This window comes from Tupaia chinensis, unplaced genomic scaffold (genome assembly GCF_000334495.1).
Source record: "Tupaia chinensis unplaced genomic scaffold, TupChi_1.0 Scaffold000138_1, whole genome shotgun sequence".
In the NCBI taxonomy this organism is placed as follows: domain Eukaryota; kingdom Metazoa; phylum Chordata; class Mammalia; order Scandentia; family Tupaiidae; genus Tupaia; species Tupaia belangeri.
In genome coordinates this window covers 797971-806911 of record NW_006159608.1, presented here as the reverse complement: position 1 = coordinate 806911, position 8941 = coordinate 797971, and the positions used below count along the sequence as shown (strand labels likewise).

General features: G+C 38.3%; 1 pseudogene; it reads left to right on the top strand.

Moving 5' to 3' along the window:
- The first annotated feature begins 1282 nt into the window (after window positions 1-1282).
- On the top strand, window positions 1283-1852 carry LOC102467844 (60S ribosomal protein L11 pseudogene; annotated as a pseudogene).
- The last annotated feature ends 7089 nt before the right edge of the window (window positions 1853-8941 follow it).

Genomic DNA, 8941 nt, shown 5'->3' with positions numbered 1-8941 from the left:
GGGCACGTGCCCCAAAACAAAAACCTCTAAAAAAAAAAAAAAAAAAAAAAGCTGAAAGCTTTTCCCCATTAGACTGAGAGTAGTTTTATACAATATTTTTGTATTGTAGCATTTTACCTGCAACTCATCACATGAGATCAGATATGGAATTTTTTTCATTTGTGGCATCATATCAGTGGTAAAATATTTTTGAATTTTGGAATATTTGGATGTGAGATTTTTGGATTAGGGGTGATCAATCTGTAATAAAAGCAAATTTTTAAAGAAAGAAGAATAAGTAGAGGTTTTTGCTATAGGGTGTGTGCGCTTGCTAGAAAGATAGAGAGAGACAGAAAGCTAGAAATCATCCCCCCCCCCCCCCAACGGGTTGGACAACCACAAAACCATTTTCTCATTCTCGTCTTGGGATCTTGGGCACAAATGCATACACACCCAGCGTGAGTTTAAGCCACCAGGTCCTAGACTTGAACCATGGTCGACAACATGGGAGTCCAGCGACATAGCCATTACACCAACTGCTAGTCCCTATTTCTATATTCTTGATATTTTAGAATTAATGAGCTTACTTCCTTTGTTTGTCGCATGATTTAATAGTTATAGCTTCAGAATATGTTTTAATGTCCAATTCCTTTTTATTTTTATCCTTTTTCTTCTTCTAGAATAGTATTTTTATTCAAATTCCAGAAATTTATTGTAAGAAAATTACAAAGGATATTCCCAAAGACTTCTCAGGGACATCTTTAGTATGTCATCACAGTATACTAAAAGTCTGAAAATATTTTAAAACAGGATAATGATTAAATAAACTATGATATGACAAAAATATGGAGGATTGATTATGCACTATTTAAAAGCTATCTAACGTGGCTAGCAGATGATGTAGCAGTTGCATCACTGGACTCACATTTGGCCAATCACAGTTCGAGTCCCAGATCTGGTGGTTTAAAACTAATGGCAGCACATGTGTGGAAGTGTTCAATATCTTGGGAGGAGGAGGAGAAGGGACTGAGGTACGGCTATCTTCTGGGATGGTGGTGGTGGTGGTGGTGATTCTTCACTTTCCCTCTCACTATCTCTGTACACCAACAAACAAGAAAACCTGGATGAGATGGACAAATTCCTGGGCACATATAACCTACCAAGACTGAATCAGGTGGGCCAGCAGGTGGTGTGGTGATTAAGGTGCTGGACATTCCCACATGACTGACCATGGTTCGAGTCCTGGACCTGGTGGCTTGCTTTCTCACTTGCTTTCTCTCTGTGTGTCTGTCTTTCTCTGGTCAAATTAAGATAAATAAATGGGCTCTTTCTGCTCTCCATCATGGCAAATCAAGGTGAAAAGGAGAACCCCATGTGGGAACTTCACATCTGCAAACTGTGCCTCAACATCTCTGTGGGGGAGAACAGAGATAGACTGACCCGGGTGGCCAAGGTATTGGAGCAGTTCACAGGCCAGAACCTTGTGGTTTCCAAAGCTAGGTACACTGTCAGATCCTTTGGCATCAGGAGAAATTAGAAGATTGCTGTCCACTGCACAGTCCATGGGGCCAAGGCAGAAGAAATTCTGGAGAAAGGTTTAAAGGTACGGGAGTATGAGTTATGAAAAAATAACTTCTTGGATACTGGAACTTTGGTTTTGGGATCCAGGAACACATCGATCTGGGGATCAAATATGACCCAAGCAGTGGTCTATGGCCTGGACTTCTATGTGGTACTGGGTAGGCCAGGTTTCAGCATCACAGACAAGAAGCGCAGGATGGGCTACATTGGGGCCAAACACAGAATCAGGAAAGAGGAGGCCATGTGCTGGTTCCAGCAGAAGTATGATGGAATCATCCTTTCTGGCAAATAAATACCTGTTTCTATATTCAAAAGAACAATAAAAGTTTTCAGTGAAATATAAAAAAAAAGATAAATAAATGGATAAATAAATAACTCATAAAAATAAAAAAAATTGAATCAGGAAGACATAGAAAGCATAGTAGGACCATAACAAGCTATGAGATTGATTTAGCAATAAATAATCTCCCAACAAAAGAAAGCCCAGGGCCATACAGCTTCATATCTGTATTCTACAAAACTTTTAAAGAAGAGCTAACCCCCATTATACTCAAACTATTTCTAAAGATCTAAAAAGAAGGACCCCTACCAAATTAATTTTATGAATCATATTCTACAAGACATAGAAAAGATCATACACCATGACTAGGTAGGCTTATTCCAGGATGCAAGGGAGGTTCAACATATGCAAAACCATAAATAATACACCATATTAACAGAAAGAAAAATAAAACCATATGATCATATCCATTGAAGCAAAAAAAGTGATAAATACAACATCTCTTCATGATTATGACTCTCAGCAAAATTGGCATAGAAAGGACATTTATCTAAACAGTAAAAGCCATCAACAAAATTTCTCTATACAGCAACTGAATGGGGAAAAGCTAAAAGCTTTTCCAATAGAAACTGGAACAAGACAAGGCTGTCCACTTTCTCCACTCCTTTTCAATATAGTACTGGAAATTCTAGCTAATGCAAGCAGACAAGAGGGAAAGTTTTCTGTTCAGCTCATTTTCCCACCTTTTAATTGGATTTTTTTTCCTATTTCTTTCTTTCTTTTTTTTTAAGGTAAGTTGCTTGAGTTCCCTGTATATTCTGGTTATCAGTCCCTTATCTGAGGTATAGTTTGCAAATATATTCTCCTACTCTGAGGGTTGTCTCCTCACACTAGTTATTTATTTCGCTGTGCAGAAGCTTTTTAGCCTAATATAGACCCACTTGGCTATTCTGGGGACAGTCTGTCTTTTGATTGGAGAAATTAATCTAATTAACATTCAATGTAATCAACATTTATGGACTTGTCCCTGCCATTTGTTAGCCATTTTCTTGGTTGTTTTTTGCCTTCTTGTTCCTGTTTGTCTCTCTTCAGTTTTGTTGGTATAGTACTACCTTTAGTACTTCTTGAAGAGCAGATCTTGGTAAATTCTTTTAGATTTAATTTATCTAAGAATGTTTTTTTATCTTTCTTTCCCATTGGAAGGATGTTTTTGCCAGGTATAGTACTCTTGGTTGAAATTGTTTTTCTTTTAGCACTTTGAATGTATATATTTTCATTCTTTCCTTGCTTGCATTGCTTCCATTGAGAGGTCCAATTTTTGTCCCTAGTGGGATCATCTTTGTAAGTAACTCGATGTTTCTCTCTTTCCATTTTTAGAATCTTATCTTTGTCCATGATTTTGATCAATCTGGTTATGCTATGCCATGGAGAGGGTCTTCTTAGGTTGATTCTATCTGGTGTCCTTTGTATTTCTTGGGTCTGGGTATTTGAATGTTTCTCTAGGTTTGAAAAGTTTTCTTCCAGGATCTCATGGAATAAATTTTCCAGGCCCTTATTATTTTCTTTCTTTCTTTCTTTCTTTCTTTCTTTCTTTCTTTCTTTCTTTCTTTCTTATTTTTTGGAGAGGTTTTTGAAAAGTTTTCTTCAAGTGTTTCATGGAATAGATTGTCAATGTCCTTATTAGATTCTTCACCTTCTGGGATACTAATTGTTCAGATGTTTGGGCAATTAGTGATATCTAAGATTTCCCATATATTATCATTTTTTAAAAAATTCTTTTGAATGCTTTTGTCTAAGTCAGAGATTTTGCCTTCTAGATCCAAGATTCAATCATCTGCATAATCTAACTGTTATTATTACTTTCAAGGGAGGCTTTGATTTCCTCTGTTACAGCCTTCATCTATAACACTTCTGTTTGATTATTTTTTTATGGTTTCTTTTTTTTTTTTTTTTTGCTATAGGGCACGTGTGCTTGCCAGACAGACAGAGATATAGAAAGCGAGAAATCATCCTTCAGGGGGGATAGCCACACCACAATCTCTTCTCCTCCATTCTCCTCTTGGGATCTTGGGCATGCACGCACACGCACCTGGCATGAGTTTAAGCCACCGGGTCCGGGACTCGAACCACGGTCGACTATGTGGGAGTCCAGCAACATAGCCATTACGCTAACTGCTAGTCCCAATGGTTTCTATCTCCTCTTCAAATAATAGAAGGACTTTCTCATCTCCTGGAGTGCATTTTATCTTGCATTCATTTAGATTTTTTTAAAATTTAACTTTATGTATTTATTTATTTTAATTTGACTAGAGAAGGACAGAGCAAGAGTGAGAGCGACAGTGAGAGCGAGAGAGAGAGAGAGAGAAGAAAGAAAGCCGTCAGGTCCGGATCTTGAACCACAGTTGGCCATATGAGAGTTCAGTGCCCTTATTCACCACACCACCTGCTGGCCCCGCATTCCTTTAGTTTTGTCACTATGAATATTCTGACTTATTTTTCTGACATTTCTGTGAGTTCTATTGTGCTGTCTGTGGATGATGAGAAGGGATTACTTTTCCCTTGAGGGAGAAATATTTTCTTGATTTCTCATATTTCTTCCGCCTCCACCTCTGCTCTGGTTTTTGATCATCTGATGGATTATGTTCCTTCCTAATTTTTTGAAACTGATTCTATAGTGATAGGAGGAAAGAAGAGTTCTACTTCTCAGGTGTGTTTTAGGAGAAGACCTCATCTTCCAATCAGAGAAGGGTGTATGTAGCCAGCTTGAGGCTTTTGGTTCCCCTCCAAATCTCAGGACCTGGTATACCTGGGCTGAGCTGGAGGGTGTAACTAAGAGAAAAAAGTACAATGTGTGCAACATGGGGGCCAGTAAAATATGAAATCTCAAAGGACACTAGTTATTCCAAAAGCTACTTTCTTCAGGTGTTTAATGGAATAGAATAGGAGGAGGCCCGAAGAAGACTGAGGCTACCATGAGAGCTGAGATCTAGTGATTTCAGGGATAAGAGCAATGAAGATGTTCTGCTGAGAAGTCACCCTGGTACAGCTCTCTCTGTCCTATTATCTCTGTCTCTCTGTCTATCTCTGTCTTTTCATCATTTTAATTTTTCTTTTTAAAAGATATTTTAAGGTCAAGTTTTCTCTTGGCTTTGAAATCCTCCTTTTTCTTGGTAATAATCCCCTCCCCTTTCTCCCTTCCATCTAGGCAAATAGAAAGAGCAGGCCAGGAGAAGACTGAATCTACCATGAGAGCTGAGATCTAGTGATTTCACATGGTGCTTATGCTCTGCGTGGTTTTCATTTTTTGTTTTTTAAAATTAACAAATAAATAATTTTTTGTTTGTTTTCTTTTTCCTTTTTCCTCTTTTTTCTCTGTTTTCTTATCCTTTCTCTTTTACTCTTTTTTCTCTGTGTTCTTATCCTTTCTCTTTTACTTCATCACTTCACTGCTCAGCCTCCACACACTGGGTGTCTAGACAGGTCTAAGTGAAGAGAGTCACCAAAACCTGAATACTATTTGGGTCCTCATATTCCTCAACTCCCACTGCATCTGTGACACAAAGGGAGAAAAACACAATGCCAAACAGTTTGCAGACCACATCCTCCTGTGCACCTCTGATCGCTCAGATTAAACTTCTAGAAATTAAGAAGAAACAAATAACCCTCAGATGACTAGAAATCACTGCAGGAGCACAAGAACTATGTGAAACCAAGAAAATACCTCTCCCCCAAAGGAAAAGAATAACTCCTCTTCATCCACAAACAGCATAATGAAATTCATGGAAATGTCTGATAAAGAATTTAGAGTATTCATAGTGACAGAGCTAACGGAGGTGGAAGAGAGGAGAAAAAATGAACTCCAGAAGAAAAAAACCGATGAGTTCTAGGAGGTGAGGAAGTTCTGTCATGCTCTGAAAGAGGAAATACACACCATAAAAAGAATCAAATGGGAACCAGCAGGTGGCATAATGGCTATAACTCTGGACTCCCATGTAGTCCACCGTGGTTTGAGTCCCAGACCTGGTGGCTTAAACTCATGCCGGGCATGTGTGTGCATGCCCAAGATCCCAAGAGGAGAATGGAGGAGAAGGGATTGAGGAGGGTGATTTCTCGCTTTCTGTCTCTCTGTCTCTGTCTTTCTGGCGAATACACATGCTCTATAGCAAAAAACCTCTCTAAAAAAAGCATTAAATGGAACTGTTGGAGATGAAGGCTATAATACAAAGGAAGTCAAAACCTCCCTTGAAAGAATTAAAAGCAGACTAGATCATACAGAAAATTCAATCTCAGATATAGAAGACAGAATTACTGGACTAATAAAATCCACCACAAAGGCTGAGAAAATAGCCCCCCAAAATGAGAATAATATATAAAAAATACTAGATACATTACATGTCCAAACAACCGGATACTCAGTATCCCAGAAGATGAAAAGACTAATAAGGGTATTGACAATCTATTCCATGAAATCCTGGAAGAAAACTTCCCAAACATAAAGAGGCATTCAAAGATCCAGACCCAAGAAATACAAAAGACCCCAAATAGGATCAACCCAAGAAACCTTCTCCAAGATGCATTATAGACAAAATGTCCAAAACCCCAAACAAAGACGAGATATTCAGACTAGCAAGAGAGAAATGTTAAGTTACCTACAAAGGATATTCCATCAGTCTAACAGCAGACCTCTCATCAGAAATAACGTGAGCAAGGAAAGAATGGGAAAATATATTCCAAGTGTTGAGTGAAAAATCATTTCAATCAAGAATACTATATCCAGCAAGATTAACTTTCATATGGGAAGAGAAGACAAGAACATTCTCAAATAAACAAAATCTGAAAGAATTACCAAACATTAGACCAGCTCTTTAAGAAGTTCTGAAGGGAGTCCTATCTCAGGAAAACTAAAGTCAGATACACTTTAAGACTTCTAAAACATCTAAGAAAATGGCCAACTTAATGGTAGGGACAAGTCCAGAGTTGAACATTATCTTCCAGAATTTAAATGAAAATATCAGACCACAACAGAAGATAAAGTACATGAGTTTGAACTGGTGAAATAGAATTTTATGACTTTTGACTAAAACATTACTGACTTCCATGCTTTGTTTTCCAGTGTTAAGGAGTACGGTCTTCTCTTGAGTTGTGGACAGGTCCATGTACCTACTATTCAAACAGAATCCTAACCTCTTTCCTAGCTTTAAGTATTAAGCAAAGTTCTCTTAACATTTTTTTTTATCTTGATTTATTAAAGCTAAAACTGCCTTTCTTGAAATTAAAAAATGTATTTGAAAAAGTGACCACAGTAAGCTATATAGCCTCTGCTATGTGCTATTTTATAGTATATTCATTCCACCCACAGAATTTCATGCCTAAAGTCAACTTCTGTTCACAGACATCTACGTATCAGCTGAACTTACTATTGAAAGTATTTAGATTAATTAAGATATTTTGTGAATCAATACAACGTGGGGAAGAATAAAGGAATGGAAAACACCTGCAGATACCAGAGACAGGGTGGGAGGAGGAAGGGAAATGGAAGAGGGTGAGAAATAGGGGGGGAAATATATGTGTATGTGTATGTGTGTATGTATATATACATACATATATAATGAAACAAGAAATGGAAAATTATTTGTTGACAATAGCATGTATGATTAAGCCATTTTACAATGTATTCTGGCTGGAAAATCACATTTCGTATGCTGTGGTGATGTTCAGTAAAAGTATGTAAAATAAATAAATTAATTAAAAAAATGGAATAGAATAGGGGAAGGTGAGCCATGGCCAGTAAAATATGAAATCTTAAAGGACACTGAGTATTCAAAAAGCCATTTCCTTCAAGTGTTTAATGGAATAGACTAGGAAAAGGTGAGCCAGGGTGTCTCTGCACCTCTGTCACTCCTTCCCACCACGACTGTCTCTGCACTGTGACTGGGACCCTGAGAAATCCAATGGCAACGGGAAAGCAGGGCTTGTTACTTTTTAATACTCAAATATGAATTTATATCTTGTGGGATTGGAAGGTGGCATGGTGGTTAAGGTGCTGGATTCCCACATGTTCAACTGTGGTTCAAGTCCTGGACCCAACAGCTTGAAAATCACACTGGATGCATGTGTGTGCATGCCTCAGATCCCAAGACCAGAATGGAGAAGAAGTGATTGCAGCATGGTCAGTGCCCTTGGAGGTTGATTTCTCCCTTTCCCTCTCTCTGACTTTCTCTATCTCCCTAGTGAGCACATGTGCCTTATGGCAAAAACCTAAAAAAAAATAAAATAAAATTTTGCTTTGACTATTAGTTAATTAGTAAAGTAAGGTGAATTTTACAATTTACTAGGTTCAGAAAAACTTAGGAAAAAAATAATAAGATGTTCTTCATTTAGTGAATGAATAAGTAAACTCTATATAGCTAGACAATGGAATATTATTCAACACCAAAAAGAAAAGATCTACCTCGGACTGGCAGATGGCATAATGGTTGCATTGCTGGACTCCCATGTAGTTGACCGTGGTTCGAGTCCTGGACCCGGTGGCTTAAAACTCACGTTGGGCATGTGTGCATGTGTGCCCAGGATCCCGAGAGGAGAATGGAGGGGAAGGGATTGTGATGTGGCCATTTCCCGGAAGGATTATTTCTCGCTTTCTCTCTGTCTCTCTCTGTCTCTCCGGTAAGAGCACACACCCTACAGCAAAAATCTCTCTCTTTAAAAAAAAAAACCAAAAACCAGAAAACTATATTCTGATATTCTGAAAAGAGAACTACAGAGAAAGCAAAAACAACAATTGCTGTGTAAGGTTAATGAGAATGTAGTAATTGATAGGCAGAACACTTTTGACTTTAAGGACAATGAAACTATTTATTATGGTATGGTGGATAGATGCCATTATACCCTTATCAAAACCCATAGAATGGGGGCCAGAAGGTTGCATAGTGGTTAAGGTGCTGGACTCCCACATGGCTGACTATGGTTCAAATCCTGGACCCAGCTACTCGAAACTCATGCCAGGTGTGTGTGCATGAGTGCCCAAACTCCTGAGAGGAGAATGGAGGAAAAGGGATTATGGCATGGCCATCCCTCCTGGGAGGTGATTTCTCACTTTCT